This window comes from Hakea prostrata, chromosome 10 (assembly GCF_041222555.1).
Source record: "Hakea prostrata isolate BN-2017 chromosome 10, UWA_Hpros_2, whole genome shotgun sequence".
In the NCBI taxonomy this organism is placed as follows: Eukaryota; Viridiplantae; Streptophyta; class Magnoliopsida; order Proteales; family Proteaceae; genus Hakea; species Hakea prostrata.
The window spans coordinates 21441080-21465783 of record NC_142609.1 but is presented as its reverse complement, the minus strand read 5'-3'; the positions used below and the strand labels follow the sequence as shown (position 1 = coordinate 21465783).

Sequence of the window (24704 nt, the reverse complement as noted above, 5' to 3'; positions counted from 1 at the left end):
CTTGAGGTGATTTGGTGCTTCAACAACAACACCACAACACACAATCATCACAAACAAGGTAAATCTCTTATTCTTTCTTCCATTTTCATCTTCTCATGCTTGCATTTCAATTAAAACCATGCTTTGCTTGTATCCAATGCTAGAAATCATGCTTAGGAATGCTTAGAAACATATTCCCTAGGTTTTAAACACAATGCCATGCATAGACAACAAGTTTTAACATATTGGTGCTCATCTCGCAATGTTTTTATACCGAAATCGATATCTTTAGAAAAATTCCGTTTTCTCTCAAACCGCTTGAAATTTTCGCACGAGATCAAATGCTACATGCTCAAGATGACATTGTAGATAGGTCCATACAATTTAATTAAACCAATTTCAACTTTTCAAAAATCCAATTTTGACCTAAATTGCAAAATCCCCAAATTTCCTTCTTGCTGAATTTTTCGCTTTAATCCCAGTTTTCGATCGATTTTCATCAAACAAACTTCATAGACATGAAATTCCAAGTATTGCGCACATGCTAGTATGTTCAAATCAAATTTCCCCCAAATTTGAAATTTTCCGAAAAATTACGAAAATACCCTTTTGGCTCAAATCTTAAGGTAGCACTAACTGGAATTGTCTCTTGTTTCTTTCACAGATATCCACTATGCAGAGGGGAGGGCGAGAACGAGGTAGAGGTCGTGGTCGCATTGTAGGTGCTCTTAGGGGGCAGAGGTCGGGTTCCTTCGAGCCTAGACGGGAGGTTAGGAGACCGGACATGTTTGACACACCTCGAGGCCGAGTTCCTGTACGAGGCCTACTTCAATTCTTGCAATATCGAGATGGGACGTCTACTTCACTTACACCAGCTCAGAGCCTTTAGGATCCGGCAGAGATTCAACACATTGCAGTGGACTCATCTCTTCACCGAGGATCTGCCGATATACCCAGAACTAGTGAGGTTGTTCTTCAACAACCTTACCTACACAGAGGAGACTCGAGGCCAAGGACATCCGCTTAGACTTGTCCTCAGGAGCAGGGTCTTCCGGACTCAGATTCGCTTCTCTACCCGGACACTGGCTGAGATCTTGCAGGTTCCTTACTATCCACAGCGGGTGTGTGGATACTGCGCAGGAGCAGATCTGGACAGCCATCTTGTGAAACCCAGCCCTAACCTTGACCCGGAAACCTTGTTATTTGTAGGTCCGATGACCCGAAGTAAAGTAAGAAGTCAGCTTTGGGCCATCCCAGTAGAGGACTTGGTGTCTGGCTTTGAATCCATGAAGGTTGATGATGAGGTGCTATTTATGGAAACAGAATCCTGATGAAGATCTAATTAGTTGATGGACTTGGAGTGATCTCTATCTTGGTTTGAAGGCATTTCTACCTACTAGGTAAGTCACTTGACTTGTGTGCAAAACCCCTTTAGGTTTGGATTTGATCTGGGCCTTCAATTCCCTGTTTTGGCCTTCTTTGGTCGCATTGGTCGACCGATTGGTCGATGGGCCAGTCGACCAATCCACTCGACCAATGGGTGTTGTCTTTGGCAATTAGGTTGATTCTTGCTCTATTTAAGCCTAACCTCGAGTCCACTTCGTATTTGCTGCCTCCAAACCCTCTCGGAACGAACCAAAGACCTCTCGCAAGTCATCTCTCTTGCATCCTTGGAGTTTTCTTGGCGGATCTTCGTCGGAACTCTTCTTTTTGCATCAAAAGGTATGTCTACTCTCTCTTCTTCTCCTACATCTTTGTTTTTCTTTCCTTTTTGAGTTGAGACAGTAGAAGAGGTGCTGCATCCTCTGTTGCAAACATCTCTGAACATGTTCTCATGATCATCCTAAGGATTAAAGGCTAGAACAATGATCTTAACCATGATCATTGCAAGCTTTTGAAGGATTCATGATCAAACCATGATTTAATCTCTGTTAATTTCCTAATCTGAATTCTGATCTCTTTGGATCTTCTTTCATTGATCATGTTAGTGGTTAATGGTTGTGTTTTCTTTCTATGATCCATAATCCATAGAATTCTAGTTGTTCTCTTCTACCTTACTATGTGTTCTTCATGATGCATGATAGTACATATATGGTAGGTTTTATTTCCTTATTTAGATTTATGCTTCTAAGCCTTATACCATGAAGACCTATGCATGTTTTCATGTTTTCATTACCGAAAGCAATGATCCATCTTCCTATTGTTCTTGTCCTTGTTTTCTATTTCAAACTTCATCAAGATCCATGTTTGATTTATTTATGGTAACTTTTTGTTTCCTAATTTGGGTCTTGATACCTTGATTTGATTAGTGTTTTGAGGTCCCCTATATGCTAGAATACTACTGATGTAGTCTACCCCTTGATTAGTATCCTTTTGAACCACCAAATTCGGATTTCATATCTTAAAACTCTGATTTTATAAGCTACTGTCTGCATTGGTCGACTGATTGGTCGATGGACCACTCGACCAATCCACTCGACCAATGAGTACAAGCAACTCCCGAATTGGTCTGCTTTCGGATGCTTTGCTATATTTTCTGTTAGGGATCTTTCCTAATATGTGGTATATACTTGTTTAGGACCTTCTTCTCAAGTTTGCCAAGATCCTACTTGATTTCTTAGGATTCTTTGCGAGTTATAAAAGGTAAGGATGGTTATTTCCTTAATTACATAGATAGCATGAATCTAGTTTCTATATTTGAATATCATTAATATGTTTCCTAAATTAGATTCTTACAATGATATACTACTGTTGCATAACTTTGATTACAGTAGCATTACTTATTCATATTGAATTGATTCATGTATGATTTACTTACCAATGTTATACAAATGTTTGTAAATATTGATTTCTTTCCATATATGGAGTTACCATATATGTGATGATATGAATTGATGCATGTGTATGCTTACGTATGGTTTGGGAAGGAGAGGTGTCCTTTTGACATTTCCGTCCTTGGACTACTACGGGAATATTATGGGATGTTTCCGGAGATGCCCTCTGGACACCTTCCTAAACCGTTGGATGACATATCTAGGATTGTCTAGTAGTGTTTGGCTAGGATGTCCTGTTATGTCGGACCCTAATCGGAGGGGTATTGAGACCGAACGACCCGTGGTAGCAATGGGGATTCATGGGCGCTCAAGACCGGTAACCAACCCGTGAGAGGACAGGAATCACATTGTGGGGGCCATTTATTGGTAGGGTTGCATATGGTTAGACTTGGGCTCACGGGCGCTTAAGACCGGTAACCAACCCGTGAAAGGACGTGAGAGCTTCCCGTTTACCATATGTGGATGATCAATAGGGTTGGTGAGTCCGTAGTCGGGGACTATGAGGACTCTAGTGTGAAGGATACCGGAAAGGATCGTCGGGGACGAGGAATGGAAGTATCTGGATCCGACTTGATGTAACCAAGTAGAAGACTTGCATTTGGCTAGGTATTACCCTGACATGCGCCAGTACTTATACCAAATGGTTGTGAGAGAGTGTGTTGACTTAACCCCTAGCCATGGAATGTCCCGAGGGATGCCGGACCCATTACCAACTGATGATGAGTGATTGAGACTTTCCTGCTGAAGTACGGTGCTATGACTTAAAGCATGTCCGCCAATAGAGACCAGCATACATAGAGTTAGATTCATTCATTCATTGCTTGTCTCATATCATATTGCATTCATGATTGTTCTGGAATCCTGCCATTTATGTTATTATGGATTTTAACTGCCTTACTGAGTTTCTTTGAAACTCATTCCTTTATTGTACAATGTTGTTAGACTATCCCCTGCAGTGTACCGAGTACTATGACGGTCCCTATGAAGAAGCACAAGGCGAAGAGGCATATCTCCGGGGAAGGTGATTGCGGTTACCACAATTACTCGAAGATTCCGCGGGTGGTTATGCTCCGTACAATGCTTAGTCCGACCATTGAGTGGAAGCGTCCTTGTGCTATTTATGAGATCTACACCTACAAGGATGTCGTCTACAAAGTGGAGAATAATTTAGTTACCCAATGTACTTGCTACTGGGATTAGCTTTTATCTAGTTTATTCTTTCGAGCTACTTTTCCGCTGGATGTAAAGTGGGATTTTTGCTTCACTTTACTTATCTGTTGACACTCTGATTATATATTTATTATTCCGTTTCGTTTACGATTCATTCTTTCTTTATTGAATCTATGATTTATCTTCCGCACTCTTGTTATGGTTGTTCATGATTATGTTATTGCTTATGTGGGAGGTTGATCACTCGATACCCGATCTTCGGGCTGTGGATCACACTCTCGGGTATGCCGAGATAGGGTACCGGCCGGGAGGGCGTGATGATTGGTATCGAGCCCAAGGTTCGAGGAGATCCTAACCACAAAAGGCAACAACTGAACATTCCCGAGTCATTGATCTGAAGTGACTCTTCTACTCTTAGAAGTGAATAATAGAACACCGAATTAGAAACTTGAACTTTGAGGCATAACTGAACATTCTCCGAATAACATACCATAATTATACTTGAACAAATGACACTAATGCAAGGAAAAGAAAAGTGCATAACATACAATAAATAAAGAGAAACAAAATGAACTTCATTAATTTCAAAGGTTTTACAATGATTACATCTGAAAAGCATAAATGGAAAATCCTAAGGTACAGTCTATCTAGGTGATCTACTCGATCTCTATATGCTCGAACTCCTCTCGCTAGCTGAGTCACCCGATGCTCTATCTCGTCTGTCGAGACTCCATCCTCTCGTACATCTGCTCCTGTCCGACCTCCATCCTCTCTAGCATGGAAGTCATCAATCTCATCTCGTGCACCAAGATCTGAAGTCTCCGGAACCGCATGTGAAGGGCCACCCGCCTCGAAATGTGATGAAGGAAACTCGTGATGCACGAGCTCAGCCTCGCGCATATCTCGTATCATCTCCGGCCTGATCATCACTATCAGGACCGATATCCTCTCCTCCATCCTCGGATCCCTCATCCTCATCCTCTCGATTCATCATCATCCTCACCCTCTGGACCAGGAGATCTCTCTAACCGATGTAGTCTCATCCGTCGAATGGTCCGAGTCCCAATGGGGTATCCCCGTGATCTAGTGTCCATCGGAGTATCCTCGAAACTCACCCCGAAATGCCCGAAGATCAAAGTCGAAGCCTCCCATAGCAAAGGTTCCGCATGCTAGGCCGCAGAACTAAGTCCAGCATGACCTGCTGAATGATGTAGGAAAGATCGATCTCGAAGCCCATGTAGATGCGGTAAATGACCAAGGCCTCCATCACCGTGACCCGATGGTGATGTCCGGCTTTCGGCATGATGTTTCGGCCGACTATGCGACCGATAATACGTGCAGAACCCGTCATCCGTCCGCTAGTCCACGGTGTGAAGCATCGGCGGCTATCCCATAGCGTAGAGCATATCTCGCGAAGCTCGTACGGCATCGAGATGGCTGTCCAGTCTGCTCCGGCAGGTATCCACACACACCGATGTGGGTAGTAAGGGACCTGCGGGATCTCAGCCAGTGTCCGGGTGGAGAAGCGAATCTGAGTCCGGTGGACCCCGCTCCCGAGGACAAGTCCGAGTGGATGTCCCCGGCCCCGAGCCTCCTCTCGTGTAAGTAAGGTTGCTGAAGAACAACCTCACTAGCTCCGGGTATACCGGCAAATCCTCGGTGAAGAGGTGAGTCCACTGTAAGGTGTCGAACCTCTGCCGGATCCTGAAGGCTCTGAGCTGGCGTAAGTGAAGTAGACGCCCCATCTCGATGTTACAATAGCTGAAGTAGGCCTCGTACGTAAACTCGGCCCGAGGTGTGTCAAATAGGTCCGGTCTCCTAACCTCCTCTCTCGGGCTCGAAAGGAACCCGACCTCCGCCCCCGAGAGCACCTACGATGCGACCTCTACCTCTACCTCCTCCTCGTCCTCCCCTCTCGCATGATGTATCCGTGAAAGAGACAAGAGACAATTCCAATTAGTGCTATTCAAGATTTTAGCCAAAAGGGTATTTTCGTAATTTTTCGGAAAATTTCAAATTTGGGGGAAATTTGATTTGAACATACTAGCATGTGCACAATACTTGGAATTTCATGTCTATGATGTTGTTTTGATGAAAATCGATCGAAAACTTGGATTAAAGCAAAAAATTCAGCAAGAAGAAATTTGGGGATTTTGCAATTTAGGTCAAAATTGGATTTTTGAAAAGTTGAAATTGGTTAAATCAAATAGTATGGACCTATCTACAATGTCATCTTGAGCATGTAGCATTTGATCTCGTGCGAAAATTTCAAGCGGTTTGAGAGAAAACGAAATTTTTCTAAAGATATCGATTTCGGTATAAAACTTTGCGAGATGAGCACCAAATGTGTTAAAACTTGTTGTCTATGCATGTCATTGTGTTTAAAACCTAGGGAATATGTTTCTAAGCATTCCTAAGCATGATTTCTAGCATTGGATACAAGTAAAGCATGGTTTTATTGAAATGCAAGCATGAGAAGATGAAAATGGAAGAAAGAATGAGAGATTTACCTTGTTTATGAAGATGGTGTGTTGTGGTGTTGTTGTTGAAGCACTAAATCACCTCAAGAACACTTGTGGGAACACTTGGATATTTTCCCTAGAGCTCTCTCACCTTTGGAAGAAGTTAGAATGAGGTTGGAATGTGGAAATGAGGCTTATAATGCGAATTTTCGTATTCGTCTTCATTGGTCGACTGATTGGTCGACCGGGTCACTCGACCAACCACTCGACCAATGGTCACGGTGACCTCATTTGCTGTTGAATTTTTGGAAAATGTGATTTTTGCCTTATGGAATATTGTTTGATGACTATATGGATATATTTGAGCATGATTTAAGTTTTCAAATCATTTGGACTTGTGGTTTATGTTGAATCTTGAAATTCGGTATTTTGATGTTCTCGGTTTTGCGGAATGGTTACTCCGAGAAGTGGGCGTGGTGAATCCAAGTGGTCATGGAGGTGGTGAAGTACCTCGGGGAGGTGGTGAAGTACCTCATGGAGGTGGTGAGATACCAAATGCTGATCGGGGTACTCATGAGATCCCCGGTGCCCCGAATGTTGGAAGTTTCGGAGATATTGCCAATATCATGGGCAATATGATGCGCAGACAGCAAGCAGCTCGGTTCAACCAGATGTTGGTGGGTTTCATGACTCTGCATAATGAGACCCGGGCTGGTGCTAATGTGAATCCTCATGCCGCAGTCCTGAATGCGGGAGGTTTAGCTGGAACTCCTCATACTCCTTTGATGGAGAGTTTTCTGAAGATGCAAGTACCCACTTTTACCGGAGTTACCAAGGACCCCTTGTTTCCTAACAAGTGGCTTCGTGAGTTGGAGAAGGCTTTCCGGCATCTGCAATGCTCGGAAGCTCGGAAGATTTTGTTTCTTTGAGCGAAGTTGCAACAAGAAGGCGATGCATGGTGGATCTCCACTCGTCCTGTTTTGGAAGGTTTGCATGCGGGAGTTGTAACTTGGGAGTTATTCAAAGAGGCTTTTTGTATGAACTACTTTCCCGAGGCGGTGAAGGATGCAAAGGAAGCGGAGTTTATGATTCGACTCAAGGAACTTTGTCCGTGTTGGAGTACCAACGAAGTTCGAGGAGCTTCATTTCTTTGCTCCGATTCTTTGAAGGAAGACCTCGCCAAAGCAAAGAAGTTCTTCAAAGGACTGCGCCCGCCATTAAAGCTTACCTCACACGGTCCAGCCTATTGTGAGCTATGCTCAAGTGGTGCGAGAACTCGAAGAAGTTGGAAGAAACAGAGAAGGAAAGTGCTCGTGTGCAAAAGCCTTGGCGATCAAGGAATTCTGGTTTGGTGGATCGCAATGACCGTCGTTATGTGAGACCTACACCCTACCCCACTCCTACCTTTCAGGCTAAGAGTGTAGGTCGGAACACGGGTTTTCAGCAGCCCGGCCGGTTTAAACAAGGTATGGCGGAAACCGATCACCAGCAAATGCAAGTGCAAGTGCAAGTGCGAGTGCAAGGCCTTTTGTTCGGAAGTCCTCTGTTGCAGCCACCCCGTTGGATCCAGCAATCCTGTTTGCTTCTCCGCAAGCAAGCTGGTCATTTTGCTCGTGCTGTCCGAAGCGGCCCGCCCAAACAGCCCGCCCCGATGGTGAAGAGTGCTCCTGCTCCTCCCTCTCGGTAGAGTTTTCGGTATTTCCGATGATCGAGCAAGATCCAAGCCATGATGTGATTACAGGTACATTGTTAGTCGCTTCTATTTCGCATTTGTCTTATTTGATACGGGTGCATCTCATTCGTTCATGTCATCTCGCATTCATCAAGAAGACTAACCTAATCCCCGAGAAGTTGTCTAGTTGTTTATTGATTAGTACACCTCTCGTGGTCTGTTGTGAAACTAGATAAGGGGTTATCTAGATGTCCTGTGTTGATTGGTGAAAAGAACTTGGAAGCCAATTTTGTGATTCTTGACATGAAGGACTTCGATGTTATTTTGGGAATTGACTGGTTGACAGCCCACAAAGCTGTGTTCCTTTGTTCCTCAAAGAAGATTCAGTTCCATATTTGTGGAAGTCCGGTCTTTGAATTTCAAGGTGAAAAGAGAAGGGTTTGTAAGAAGGTGTCTGTGTCTGACCGATGCAAGTCTATGCCCTAGTGGATGATGCTTCATCGAAGGCAAGGGTATAGTGGAGAAAAGAGTCGATGAAGTCGAGTTGTCTGCGACTTTGTTGATGTCTTCCCGATGATCTATCGGGAGTGCCTCCGGACGGAGATGTCGAATTCTCTATTGATCTCGTCCCCGGTGCCGCTCCCGTATCTAAAGCTCCGTATAGGATGGCTCCTACTTGAGTTGAAAGAGTTGCAAAATCAGTTGAATGAGCTCATTGATAGAGGTTTCGTACAGCCTAGTGTGTCACCTTGGGGAGCTCCGGTCTTGTTCGTCAAGAAGAAAGACGGTAGTATGCGCTTGTGCATCGACTACCGTGAGTTGAATAAGTTGACTATCAAGAATAGATATCCGCTGCCCGGAATCGATGATCTCTTCGATCGGTTGAAGGGTGCGAGTTGTGTTCTCAAAGATTGACTTAAGGTCCGGATATCACCAATTGAAAGTGAAGTCTAGTGATATCTTCAAGACAGCTTTCCGAACGCGGTATGGTCACTACGAGTTTAGAGTCATGCCTTTCGGATTGACCAATGCTCCTGCGGTGTTCATGGACCTCATGAACCGAGTATTTCATGATGTGCTTGATAAGTTTGTGATTGTTTTCATTGATGACATCTTGATCTATTCGAAGAGCGAAGAAGAGCATGCGAGTCATCTAAGTTTCACTTTGCAAAGGTTGCGAGAAAAGAAGTTGTTTGCTAAGTTTAGCAAGTGTGATTTCCGGCTTAAGAGAGTGGTTTTCCTTGGTCATGTAGTTTCAGCCGAAGGTATTCGTGTCGATCTGAAAAGGTCCAAGCTGTGGCTGATTGGGAGAGACCGAAGTCGATAACGGAAATAAGAAGTTTTCTTGGATTGGCGGGTTACTACCGAAGGTTTATTGAGAACTTTTCTCGGTTGGCTGCTCCTATGACTAAGTTGACCAGGAAAGAAGAGAAGTTTGTTTGGTCGACGCTTTGTGAGAAGAATTTCCAAGAGTTGAAAGATAGATTGACAAGTGCCCCGGTTTTGACTATACGATAGTTCCGGTGGTATGACAGTTTATACCGATGCGTCAAAGATTGGTTTGGGTTGTGTACTGATGCAACATGGCAAGGTCGTAGCCTATGCTTCTCGGCAATTGAAGGATTATGAGCGGAATTACCCCACTCACGATCTAGAACTTGCCGCCGTTGTCTTTGCTTTGAAGATTTGGAGACATTATCTTTACGGTGAGAAGATTGCCATTTTCACGGATCATAAGAGTTTGAAATACTTCTTTACCCAAAAGGAGTTGAACATGAGACAAAGGAGATGGTTGGAACTCGTCTCCGATTATGATTGTGATATTCGGTATCATCCTGGGAAAGCAAATGTTGTTGCTGATGCTCTTAGTAGGAAGAACGAGAAGAAGACTTTGGATTTGAATGCTTTGAGTTTACCATTGTGGTCTTCTATTGAGAGTTTTGATTTGGAAATCGTTCTGAGAATTCTGATTTTATTCTTTCTGCCATGACGGCAAGATCTGGTCTTAGAGATAAGATTGTTGCTCTGCGGAGAGTTCGATCAAGAGTTTTTGACCAAAGTTGAGAAGATTTCTTCGAATCTGAGTCGGACCCCGACTTTGGTATATCCATGGATGGTGCTTTGTTGTTTAGAGGAAGGCTGTGTGTGCACAAAGCGATGAAGTTAAGAATGAAATATTGAAGGAAGCACACCGGTCGGTCTTTCTTGTACACCGGGAAGCACCAAGATGTACAAGGACTTGAAGGAACATTTTTGGTGGATTGGTCTAAAGGCGGATGTTGACGATTTTGTTGCCAAGTGTGAGACTTGCCAACGTGTGAAAGCCGTTCGACAACCTCCATCTGGATTACTTCAACCCCTTCCTATTCCTAGTTGGAAGTGGGAAGATATTTCCATGGACTTTGTGACTAGCTTGCCTCGGACAAGTAAAGGCAATGACACTTTGTGTGGGTGATTGTTGATAGGTTGACCAAATCAGCCCATTTCATTCCTATGAAGATCACTCATACTACGGATAAGCTAGCCGGGCTTTATGTGGATAATGTGGTTCGTCTGCATGGTGTGCCATTGAGTATTGTCTCGGATCGTGATCCTAGGTTCACCTCAAGGTTTTGGAATAGTTTGCGAGAAGGCCTTGGGAACCCAATTGAACTTGAGTACAGCTCATCATCCACGGTCGATGGACAATGCGAGCGGACAATTCGGACATTGGAAGACATGCTCGGATCTTGTGTGGTGGATATGGGTGGTAATTGGGATGAACACCTAGCTTTGGTTGAGTTTGCCTATAACAACGGTTATCAAGCAACAATAGGCATGGCTCCATTCAAGGCTTTGTATGGTAGTACTTGTAGGACACCTTTGTCTTTGGTGAGGCAGGTGAAAGAAAAGTCTTAGGTCTGAGATGATTGAAGCTACAAGTGCTATGGTAGATATGATAAGAGAAAGGATTAAGTACTCGATCGAGACAGAAATCTTATCTTGATAAGAGAAGGACCGATTTGGAATTTCAAGTTGGAGAGAAAGTCTTTACGAAGGTCTCACCAATGAAGGGTGTGATGAGATTCAATGTTAAGGGAAAGCTTAGCCCTCGTTACATTGGACCTTTCGAGATTTTGGAAAAGGTTGGACCCGTTGCGTATCGATTAGCATTACCTCCGCCTCTTGCTGGTGTGCACAATGTGTTCCATATTTCGATGCTCCGAAAATACATAGAGAATCCGGAACACATTTTGCAGCAAGCACTGAAGGACTTAGTGCTGATTTGACCTATGATGAAGAACCGGCCGAAATCCTGGATAGGAAGGACAAGCGGCTGCGGAATCGCGCCATTCCTTTGGTGAAGATTCGGTGGAAGAACCATACCCCTGAAGAAGCTTCTTGGGAGAAGGAAGAAGACATGAAGGAGAAGTTTCCTTACCTCTTTGGAAGCACGGAGTGCGCTTTCAATTTCGGGGGACGAAATTTCTTTAAGGGGGGAGAATGTGAAACCCAGCCCTAACCTTGACCCGGAAACCTTGTTATTTGTAGGTCCGATGACCCGAAGTAAAGTAAGAAGTCAGCTTTGGGCCATCCCGGTAGAGGACTTGGTGTCGGCTTTGAATCCATGAAGGTTGATGATGAGGTGCTATTTATGGAAACAGAATCTGATGAAGATCTAATTAGTTGATGGACTTGGAGTGATCTCTATCTTGGTTTGAAGGCATTTCTACCTACTAGGTAAGTCACTTGACTTGTGTGCAAAACCCCTTTAGGTTTGGATTTGATCCGGGCCTTCAATTCCCTGTTTTGGCCTTCTTTGTCTATGCATTGGTCGGTGATTGGTCGGTTGGGCCGATCGACCAATCCACTCGACCAATGGGTCTTGTCTTTGGCAATTAGGTTGATTCTTGCTCTATTTAAGCCTAACCTCGAGTCCACTTCGTATTTGCTGCCTCCAAACCCTCTGGAGCAGACCAAAGACCTCTGCAAGTCATCTCTCTTGCATCCTTGGAGTTTTCTTGGCGGATCTTCGTCGGAACTCTTCTTTTTGCATCAAAAGGTATGTCTACTCTCTCTTCTTCTCCTACATCTTTGTTTTTCTTTCCTTTTTGAGTTGAGACAGTAGAAGAGATGCTGCATCCTCTGTTGCAAACATCTCTGAACATGTTCTCATGATCATCCTAAGGATTAAAGGCTAGAACAATGATCTTAACCATGATCATTGCAAGCTTTTGAAGGATTCATGATCAAACCATGATTTAATCTCTGTTAATTTCCTAATCTGAATTCCGATCTCTTTGGATCTTCTTTCATTGATCATGTTAGTGGTTAATGGTTGTGTTTTCTTTCTATGATCCATAATCCATAGAATTCTAGTTGTTCTCTTCTACCTTACTATGTGTTCTTCATGATGCATGATAGTACATATATGGTAGGTTTTATTTCCTTATTTAGATTTATGCTTCTAAGCCTTATACCATGAAGACCTATGCATGTTTTCATGTTTTCATTACCGAAAGCAATGATCCATCTTCCTATTGTTCTTGTCCTTGTTTTCTATTTCAAACTTCATCAAGATCCATGTTTGATTTATTTATGGTAACTTTTTGTTTCCTAATTTGGGTCTTGATACCTTGATTTGATTAGTGTTTTGAGGTCCCCTATATGCTAGAATACTACTGATGTAGTCTACCCCTTGATTAGTACCCTCTTGAACCATCAAATTCGGATTTCATATCTCAAAACTCTGATTTTCTAAGCTCTGTCTGCATTGGTCGGCTGATTGGTCGTTGGACCACTCGACCAATCCACTCGACCAATGAGTACGGCAACTCCAGAATTGGTGCGTTTCGGATGCTTTGCTATATTTTCTGTTAGGGATCTTTCCTAATATGTTGTATATACTTGTTTAGGACCTTCTTCTCAAGTTTGCCAAGATCTTACTTGATTTCTTAGGATTCTTTGCGAGTTATAAAAGGTAAGGATGGTTATTTCCTTAATTACATAGATAGCATGAATCTAGTTTCTATATTTGAATATCATTAATATGTTTCCTAAATTAGATTCTTACAATGATATACTACTGTTGCATAACTTTGATTACGGTAGCATTACTTATTCATATTGAATTGATTCATGTATGATTTACTTACCAATGTTATACAAATGTTTGTAAATATTGATTTCTTTCCATATATGGAGTTACCATATATGTGATGATATGAATTGATGCATGTGTATGCTTACGTATGGTTTGGGAAGGAGAGGTGTCCTTTTGACATTTCTGTCCTTGGACTACTACGGGAATATTATGGGATGTTTCCGGAGATGCCCTCTGGACACCTTCCTAAACTGTTGGATGACATATCTAGGATTGTCTAGTAGTGTTTGGCTAGGATGTCTGTTATGTCGGACCCTAATCGGAGGGGTATTGAGACCGAACGACCCGTGGTAGCAATGGGGATTCATGGGCGCTCAAGACCGGTAACCAACCCGTGAGAGGACAGGGAATCACATTGTGGGGGCCATTTATTGGTAGGGTTGCATATGGTTAGACTTGGGCTCACGGGCGCTTAAGACCGGTAACCAACCCGTGAAAGGACGTGAGAGCTTCCCGTTTACCATATGTGGATGATCAATAGGGTTGGTGAGTCCGTAGTCGGGGACTATGAGGACTCTAGTGTGAAGGATACCGGAAAGGATCGTCGGGGACGAGGAATGGAAGTATCTGGATCGACTTGATGTAACCAAGTAGAAGACTTGCATTTGGCTAGGTATTACCACGACATGCGCCGGTACTTATACCAAATGGTTGTGAGAGAGTGTGTTGACTTAACCCCTAGCCATGGTTTGTCCCGAGGGATGCCGGACCCATTACCAACTGATGATGATGTGATTGAGACTTTCCTACGGAAGTACGGTGCTATGACTTAAAGCATGTCTCGCCAATAGAGACCAGCATACATAGAGTTAGAATCATTCATTCATTGTTTGTCTCATATCATATTGCATTTATGATTGTTACGGAATCCTGCCATTTATGTTATTATGGATTTTAAGCGCCTTCTTGAGTTTCTTTGAAACTCATTCCTTTATTGTACAATGTTGTTAGACTATCCTGCAGTACGGAATACTATGACGGTCCCTATGAGGAAGCGCAAGGCGAAGAGGCATATCTCCGGGGAAGGTGATTGCGGTTACCACAATTACTACGAAGATTCCGCGGGTGGTTATGCTCCGTACAATGCTTAGTCCGACCATTGAGTGGAAGCGTCCTTGTGCTATTTATGAGATCTACACCTACAAGGATGTCGTCTACAAAGTGGAGAATAATTTAGTTACCCAATGTACTTGCTCTTTGGGATTAGCTTTTATCTAGTTTATTCTTTCGAGCTACTTTTCATTTGGATGTAAAGTGGGATTTTTGCTTCACTTTACTTATCCGTTGACACTACGATTATATATTTATTATTCCGTTTCGTTTATGATTCATTCTTTCTTTATTGGATCTATGATTTATCTTCCGCACTCTTGTTATGGTTGTTCATGATTATGTTATTGCTTATGTGGGAGGTTGATCACTCGATACCGATCTTCGGGCTGTGGATCACACTCTCGGGTATGCCGGATAGGGTACCGGCTGGGAGGGCGTGATGAGGTCGAGCCCAAGGTTAGGAGACCTAACCACAAAAGGCAACAACGACACGAGTCATGACCGAGTGACTCTTCTACCAAAGTGAATAATAGAACAACGAATTAGAAACTTGAACTTGAGGCAACGAACACGAATAACAACCAAATTATACTGAACAAAGACACTAAGCAAGGAAAAGAAAAGTGCAAACAACAATAAAAAAGAAACAAAAGAACCATAACAAAAGTACAAGATTACACCGAAAAGCAAAAGGAAAACCTAAGGTACGGCTACTAGGTGACTACCGGTCTCTATACTCGAACTCCCCGCTGGGAGCCGAGCTCTACGTCGCGAGACCCACCCCGACACGCTCTGCGACCTCCACCCTCTAGCAGGAAGTCACGACTCACGTGCACCAAGACTGAAGCCGGAACCGCAGGAGGGCCACCCGCCCGAAAGTGATGAAGGAAACCGGAGCACGAGGCTCGGCCCGCGCAACCCTACACCCGGCCGCACCACGGGACCGATACCTCTCCTCCATCCTCGGATCCCTCATCCTCATCCCGATTCATCATCATCCTCACCCCCCGGACCGGGAGACTCTCTAGCGATGTAGTCTCATCGTCGAATGGTCCGAGTCCCAGGGGGCCGTGATCTAGTGCCACGGAGACCTCGAAACCACCCCGAAATGCGAAGATCAAGTCGAAGCCTCCCATAGCAAGGTCCGCAGCTAGGCGGAACAAGCCGGCCGCGCGAAGTGTAGGAAAGACGACTGAAGCCCATGTAGAGCGGAAAGACCAAGGCCTCCACCACGTGACCCGAGGTGAGCGGCCTCGGCAGAGTCGGCCGACTAGCGCCGTAACGTGCGGACCGCACGGCCGCTAGCCCGGGGAAGCACGGCGGCTACCCAAGCGAGAGCATATCCGCGAGGCCGTCGGCACGGAGGCTGTCAGCGCGGTACCACACCGATGTGGGTAGTAGGGACCGCGGGACCGCGGCGGGTGGAGAAGCGACGCGGTGGACCCGCCCACGAGGACAAGTGCGGTGGATGTCCCGCCCGAGCCCCTGTGTAGTAAGGCGAAGAACAACCCACAGCCCGGGACCGGCAAACCCGGTGAAGAGGTGAGCGAAGGCGAACCCGCCGGACTGAAGGCTCGAGCGGCGAAGTGAGTGACGCCCCACGATGAGCGAAGAGGCCCGACGAAACCGGGAGGGGCAAGGCCGGCCAACCCCCCGGGCCGAAAGGACCACCCTGCCCAGGAGCACCACGATGCGACCCACCCACCCCCCCCGCCCCCCCAGACGGAAGAGCAGAGACACCAATCAGGCCAACACAAATGATTTATGATGGGGGGGGGGGCGGGGGGGAATCACATCTCATTTCCATGCAGACCTATAATTCTCTTTGCCGTTGAATCCACATCGATCCAGATTCCCTAGATTCCCAATAATAGATCGAAACCCTACTCCTCCCAACGAATTACATACCCAAACCCTAACCTCGAGTCGTCTTCCGTGAGAAAAATCTTTTTTGTATCCGACCCAGAAATCCTATAATTCTCATTGTCCTTTGGATCCGTATCTAATCCAAAAACCCTAGAATCCAAATAAACGATAGTGACCGGTCTTCCCGAAGGAAAAAGAAAGAAGAAAAAAAGTACAAAGGATCCCAATAAAGGATCACTACCCGGTTGTCCCAACAAACTACAAACCCAAATCCTAGAATCGGAACCCTGCCATCCTAGTAAGATACAAGCCTAAACCCTGGAATCCCTGTGGAACAAGTCTCAGCCAAAAACCCTGAGGCGAAGAATCCCGAATCTATCAGTGACCTCGTGGGCGAACGTAAGGCACATATATATATATATAGACTTCAACCGGGTTAACGGGTCGATCCACCGGGCTTGTAAGGGCAGAAAATCGCCAGGGACCAACTGGAGCGATGACAACCGATTCACCAATCCGATTCCTCATTCTTGAGAACTCGTGAACTCTAGGAATGGAAACGGGGCGGGTTAACTGGGGCAATCCATCAGAGCCCATGTCGAGCGATGTGGTTTAGTATGATGCCGGGCTTGATTACGGTTGTAGAACATTTATAAATAGTGAACCCACAGGGCAAACGGGCAAACGTAAGGCACAATATATATATATATATATATATATAGACTTCAACCGGGTTAACGGGTCGATCCACCGGGTTAACGGGTCGTACCGTACCGCGATAAGAAATAGATAATAAGAGCACTATCATCGATTTTGGGGTTCCTGGTATGCCGTGGATTCGGATGATATCTCTCCTCCCTCCCTTTCAACCAACATTATGTCCCGCATTGGACGAAATAAAGGACGTTTGCTCAGAATATGGCGATGTATAAAGCTGTTCGGAATAATTTAGAGGAAAAGAGAAAGAGAACTTCTATTTATTCGTAAGGAACATTATCGGAATGTTACGGACTCGCAGACGAATCAATCGTAGCTTAGCCGAAAGTAGGGAAGCCGATCAACTTTGCGGTGCAGAGGAAGAGGTCTTACTAGTACAAGCATCTTGCAGTGTGATCGGTGGGTCTGTAAATTTCCCTGTCTGAAACTGGTTGAATATAAATTTATTAGCTGCCTCGGTTATGTGGCTTCCATCCCAATTAACTCGAACACTGGGGTCATTGCATGACCCGATGAATCTGATTTGCCGCCCACAAGAGCTGTCCGCCCACACTGCGCTCCTGGGGTGTAGTTGTACTTGCCCCCAATGCCACAACAAGCTCCGAGTAGCGGCGTCACGGAATCCTACAAGAAGCGAGAATTCGAGAAGAACATCATTACTCTCCCAACCCCACGTTACATATGTGTAAAAATATTCCGACGAATCTCCCGACCTCTCAGGTATTAGACGACTTACCATACTTATCACCCTGGCTGAAGAGGGCGTACTTGATTGAGTAGATGTCCACGTATGTGATGTGAGCCTCCGGAAGTTTGCTTCTCAGATCACGGATAGAGCTCAACAAGAGGTCATTGAAGTAGTTTGATATTTTATTATATGAAGTTGAACAACCAGCTGCATCTAGGTCAGATTCGCTCTTCACGGGAAAGAGTGTAAGGATGTAAGCAAAGCAACCAATGGGACCGGTGTTATGGATCCAAAAATTCCTGCCTCCCAAATCGTACCACGGCCTGCGCAAATTAAAAATCGCATCCCTATGCTTAGCTCAAGCGGGCGACATTTGGACTTGCCCTCTTAGTAACGAAGACGGTTTGGATAATATTAGTTACCTTAACACCGTCGGAGAACTTGGTAATTACTTCGGGAAAGTTAACTTCATCCGAGAGGTGGTTGAGGAGCAGACCAAAAGCAACATCATTTTGACCCATATCGAAGGTGTACAGGGCTTGAGGGACAAAGTTTGCCCTCGGTACGCGATGTGCTTGCGGTTTACCTATCAGGTTAATAGAATAAATGAGCAAGTCATATGAACCAGACGAGAACAACCGAGTTTGCTTTCAATCGAGTAATTAATTACCTAACAACCTGATTGCATGCGATCTGTTTAGGAGCTGTCGGAGGCCGAGACACCCGCACGCCCAAGTCGAAGGGGCTTGGGCCGGGTGCGGTTCGGCTCCTAGTCGATGCTCTAATCGTAGCCTGCGATGCTGCGAAGTTAGCGCCATGGAAATAGTTGGTTTCCAGTGAATCGAGATATGCGCTGAGGAGCGGCAATCCGAGACTTTGAGCTGATTGAGAAATTCATAGTTAGTAACCATCCCATTGCCCGGGGTTAAAAGCGACGATTGAATAACACGATAAGGTTCGCGCGTACCCAATCCCATTTAGTTGGATTGGGATTACACCGCTTAGTCACTCGTCGAGTTGAGTTGACAAGAGGTGGCTACAGGTCTGCATGGAAACATCAACACGACATCCCACAAAGAAGGCAAAAAGGAATTTCTTCGGCCCATTAACCCGTACCGTCTTAACCATCCAAGTATTCTTAAATATTAAGCCCGTAACTTTCGGCCCATTTGAATCATTTAGGCCAGACGGGCTTGAAACCATTTGAATCCCCTAGCCCATGGGCTTGTAAGGGCAGAAAATCGCCGGGGGACCAAGCTGGAGCGATGACAACCGATTCACCAATCCGATTCCTCATTCTTGAGAACTCGTGAACTCTAGGAATGGAAACGGGGCGGGTTAACTGGGGCAATCCATCAGAGCCCATGTCGAGCGATGTGGTTTAGTATGATGCCGGGCTTGATTACGGTTGTAGAACATTTATAAATAGTGAACCCACAGAATCAAGATTTGGATCAATCCCAGTCCCAGTCGGTTCTGATCTAGATCGACATAAACCATGCGCAAAACCATCCCCAGGTTATATCGGGTGGAATCTGGATCTACCTCTACCTATTGCATCCCATCTTAAAGCACTCTTTTTCTTTTTGTGCTGCAAAGTTTTATAACTACTGGATCCATATGTTTCCACTCAATTGCCTGTGAATCTAAAAGTATTATATTGACCAAAAAAATCAGTAAATAAATAAAAATTTAAAAAAAAATTAAAAAGTTAAAAAAAAAAAAAAAAAAAAAAAAAAAAAAAAAAAAAAAAAGGGAAAGTAAATAATGGATCAAAGGAACTTGAAAGTATCTGCTACCTATGAAATCAATGGTGAGCCTCCCATCACAAGGCCTGCCGGACGGCGTCTTGAAAAATGTTTCCCCATTCGGTGCGATGATTTGATTGAAGACAGGAGAATCGGCTTTGATATCCTTTGTTTGAATCCCCAAAGTTGAAGAGCGCCGGAAAGCTGCAACCCAAACCCAAGGAGCCCGGAAGATTCGAAATCAGAATGGAAGACAAGAAGATAATACACAGTGGAATGCCATGAAAACGCAACATGTGGAAGCGACAGGGAAAGACTTGAAAGAGAAACAAACGAGGAGAAGAGAGTATACAATGTGGAGGCGTAGCAAGGAAACAATATTTATAAAGAGAAGCAGGGAGCATCAAAGCGCTTGATACCCAAAAAGTGCTAAATGGAGTACGTTAACTACGGACGTTCTTAAGCGGTTATTCTGTTTTACTAACAGAGTTAAATAGAATCTTTACCGAAATGATTGTCTAGTTATCAACGAATTTGATTTGACTTGATTAGTTGAGGCTAGACGACTCGAAGCTAAAGCTGAAGCCTTATAGATTTTTGTTGTTTAATTAATAAGTTAATCGATTTAGTATCCACCAGTTGATATGAAAATCTTGTTAGTTTCTACCATTATGACAAATTGGGGTTTAGGAACTTACTGCCCACTAAATGACGAAGGGTAAAGGCTGCCCTGCTTTGTCCATTTTTCTTCTTACGGGTTTGTTCTTTAGTTTCAATAATCTTTCTTGCTTGATAAGGGTAGAAAAGGTCAAGTCAATGATTAGACATAGGGATGTGGTCCGGTGGATTCTTGAAGCTCCTTTGACCACCCAAGTAGATAATCATTAAAAATATATCAAAGGTTAGAATCCAATATATCGAGTTGGATTGCCTGATCTAACTTGATTCAAGGTAAATTTTTTTAGGAATCTTTGAGGATAATGTATCGCATCGGAGCCAACAATTTTTCGTGTACTAGGTTTTGTTGATTTTCCATGAGAGCAATCCACAAAATCTCTTTTGATTTAATAACTTTTGTAATTTTCTGATTGCGAAATATAATCTATAACGCGGTATATTTCCAAATTGATGCTATCTTCGATTGGTAGATCGTCATTTCTAAATCGAAATGTTGATCCGGTATTCTTTTTGTGTTCGTGATTCGTACGTACGTCGGGAATACCAGGCCAACACAAATGATTTATGATGTGAGGGGGGGGGGCGGGGGGGGGGGGAATCACATCTCATTTCCATGAGACCTATAATTCTCTTTGCCGTTGAATCCACATCTGATCCAGATTCCCTAGATTCCCAATAATAGATCGAAACCCTACTCCTCCCAACGAATTACATACCCAAACCCTAACCTCGAGTCGTCTTCCGTGAGAAAAATCTTTTTTGTATCCGACCCAGAAATCCTATAATTCTCATTGTCCTTTGGATCCGTATCTAATCCAAAAACCCTAGAATCCAAATAAACGATAGTGACCCGGTCTTCCCCGAAGGAAAAAAGAAAGAAGAAAAAAGTACAAAGGATCCCAATAAAGGATCACTACCCAGTTGTCCCAACAAACTACAAACCCAAATCCTAGAATCGGAACCCTGCCATCCTAGTAAGATACAAGCCTAAACCCTGGAATCCCTGTGGAACAAGTCTCAGCCAAAAACCCTGAGGCGAAGAATCCCGAATCTATCAGTGACCTCGTGGGCGAACGTAAGGCACATATATATATATATATAGACTTCAACCGGGTTAACGGGTCGATCCACCGGGCTTGTAAGGGCGAGAAAATCGCCCGGGACCAACTGGAGCGATGACAACCGATTCACCAATCCGATTCCTCATTCTTGAGAACTCGTGAACTCTAGGAATGGAAACGGGGCGGGTTAACTGGGGCAATCCATCAGAGCCCATGTCGAGCGATGTGGTTTAGTATGATGCCGGGCTTGATTACGGTTGTAGAACATTTATAAATAGTGAACCCACAGAACGGGCAAACGTAAGGCACATATATATATATATATATATATATAGACTTCAACCGGGTTAACGGGTCGATCCACCGGGTTAACGGGTCGTACCGTACCGCGATAAGAAATAGATAATAAGAGCACTATCATCGATTTTGGGGTTCCTGGTATGCCGTGGATTCGGATGATATCTCTCCTCCCTCCCTTTCAACCAACATTATGTCCCGCATTGGACGAAATAAAGGACGTTTGCTCAGAATATGGCGATGTATAAAGCTGTTCGGAATAATTTAGAGGAAAAGAGAAAGAGAACTTCTATTTATTCGTAAGGAACATTATCGGAATGTTACAGACTGCAGACGAATCAATCGTAGCTTAGCCGAAAGTAGGGAAGCCGATCAACTTTGCGGTGCAGAGGAAGAGGTCTTACTAGTACAAGCATCTTGCAGTGTGATCGGTGGGTGCAGTAAATTTCCACTGTCGAAAGCGGTTGAATATAAATTTATTAGCTGCCTCGGTTATGTGGCTTCCATCCCAATTAACTCGAACACTGGGGTCATTGCATGACCCGATGAATACAGATTTGCCGCCCACAAGAACTGTCCGCCCACACTGCGCTCCTGGGGTGTAGTTGTACTTGCCCCCAATGCCACAACAAGCTCCGAGTAGCGGCTTCTGGAATCCTACAAGAAGCGAGAATTCAGAAGAACATCATTACTCTCCCAACCCCACGTTACATATGTGTAAAAATATTCCGACGAATCTCCCGACCTCTAAGGTATTAGACGACTTACCATACTTATCACCCTGGCTGAAGAGGGCGTACTTGATTGAGTAGATGTCCACGTATGTGATGTGAGCCTCCGGAAGTTTGCTTCTCAGATCACGGATAGAGCTCAACAAGAGGTCATTGAAGTAGTTTGATATTTTATTATATGAAGTTGAACAACCAGCTGCATCTAGGTCAGATTCGCTCTTCACGGGAAAGAGTGTAAGGATGTAAGCAAAGCAACCAATGGGACCGGTGTTATGGATCCAAAAATTCCTGCCTCCCAAATCGTACACGGCCTGCAAATTAAAAATCGCATCCCTATGCTTAGCTCAAACGGGCGACATTTGGACTTGCCCTCTTAGTAACGAAGACGGTTTGGATAATATTAGTTACCTTAACACTGTCGGAGAACTTGGTAATTACTTCAGGAAAGTTAACTTCATCCAGAGACTGGTTGAGGAACAGACCAAAAGCAACATCATTTTGACCCATATCGAAGGTGTACAGGGCTTGAGGGACAAAGTTTGCCCTCGGTACGCGATGTGCTTGCGGTTTACCTATCAGGTTAATAGAATAAATGAGCAAGTCATATGAACCAGACGAGAACAACCGAGTTTGCTTTCAATCGAGTAATTAATTACCTAACAACCTGATTGCATGCGATCTGTTTAGGAGCTGTCGGAACGAGCGAGACACCTGCACGCCCAAGTCGAAGGGGCTTGGGCCGGGTGCGGTTCGGCTCCTAGTCGATGCTCTAATCGTAGCCTGCGATGCTGCGAAGTTAGCGCCATGGAAATAGTTGGTTTCCAGTGAATCGAGATATGCGCTGAGGAGCGGCAATCCGAGACTTTGAGCTGATTGAGAAATTCATAGTTAGTAACCATCCCATTGCCCAGGGTTAAAAGCGACGATTGAATAACACGATAAGGTTCGCGCGTACCCAATCCCATTTAGTTGGATTGGGATTACACCGCTTAGTCACTTCGTCGAGTTGAGTTGACAAGAGGTGGCTACAGGTCTGCATGGAAACATCAACACGACATCCCACAAAGAAGGCAAAAAGGAATTTCTTCGGCCCATTAACCCGTACCGTCTTAACCATCCAAGTATTCTTAAATATTAAGCCCGTAACTTTCGGCCCATTTGAATCATTTAGGCCAGACGGGCTTGAAACCATTTGAATCCCCTAGCCCATGGGCTTGTAAGGGCAGAAAATCGCCAGGGACCAACTGGAGCGATGACAACCGATTCACCAATCCGATTCCTCATTCTTGAGAACTCGTGAACTCTAGGAATGGAAACGGGGCGGGTTAACTGGGGCAATCCATCAGAGCCCATGTCGAGCGATGTGGTTTAGTATGATGCCGGGCTTGATTACGGTTGTAGAACATTTATAAATAGTGAACCCACAGAATCAAGATTTGGATCAATCCCAGTCCCAGTCGGTTCTGATCTAGATCGACATAAACCATGCGCAAAACCATCCCCAGGTTATATCGGGTGGAATCTGGATCTACCTCTACCTATTGCATCCCATCTTAAAGCACTCTTTTTCTTTTTGTGCTGCAAAGTTTTATAACTCTGGATCCATATGTTTCCACTCAATTGCCTGTGAATCTAAAAGTATTATATTGACCAAAAAAATCAGTAAATAAATAAAAATTAAAAAAAAAAAAATAAAAAGATTTAAAAAAAAAAAAAAAAAAAAAAAAAAAAAAAGGGAAAGTAAATAATGGATCAAAGGAACTTGAAAGTATCTGCTACCTATGAAATCAATGGTGAGCCTCCCATCACAAGGCCTGCCGGACGGCGTCTTGAAAAATGTTTCCCCATTCGGTGCGATGATTTGATTGAAGGCACGAGAGAATCGGCACCGATATCCTTTGTTTGAATCCCCAAAGTTGAAGAGCGCCGGAAAGCTGCAACCCAAACCCAAGGAGCCCGGAAGATTCGAAATCAGAATGGAAGACAAGAAGATAATACACAGTGGAATGCCATGAAAACGCAACATGTGGAAGCGACAGGGAAAGACTTGAAAGAGAAACAAACAGGAGAAGAGAGTATACAATGTGGAGACGTAGCAAGGAAACAATATTTATAAAGAGAAACAGGAGCATCAAACTGCTTGATACCCAAAAAGTGCTAAATGGAGTACGTTAACTACAGACGTTCTTAAACGGTTATTCTGTTTTACTAACAGAGTTAAATAGAATCTTTACCGAAATGATTGTCTAGTTATCAACGAATTTGATTTGACTTGATTAGTTGAGGCTAGACGACTCGAAGCTAAAGCTGAAGCCTTATAGATTTTTGTTGTTTAATTAATAAGTTAATCGATTTAGTATCCACCAGTTGATATGAAAATCTTGTTAGTTTCTACCATTATGACAAATTGGGGTTTAGGAACTTACTGCCCACTAAATGACGAAGGGTAAAGGCTGCCCTGCTTTGTCCATTTTTCTTCTTACGGGTTTGTTCTTTAGTTTCAATAATCTTTCCTGCTTGATAAGGGTAGAAAAGGTCAAGTCAATGATTAGACATAGGGATGTGGTCTGGTGGACTGCAGAAGCTCCTTTGACCACCCAAGTAG

The 24704-nt window shown here is 44.1% G+C and overlaps 2 pseudogenes; both read right to left on the bottom strand.

Moving 5' to 3' along the window:
- Nucleotides 1–17236: 17236 nt before the first annotated feature.
- LOC149002285 (GDSL esterase/lipase At3g26430-like) lies at nt 17237–19628 on the bottom strand (annotated as a pseudogene).
- A 2112-nt stretch (nt 19629–21740) lies between these two features.
- LOC149002284 (alpha-L-fucosidase 3-like) lies at nt 21741–24414 on the bottom strand (annotated as a pseudogene).
- Between the last annotated feature and the right edge of the window lie 290 nt (nt 24415–24704).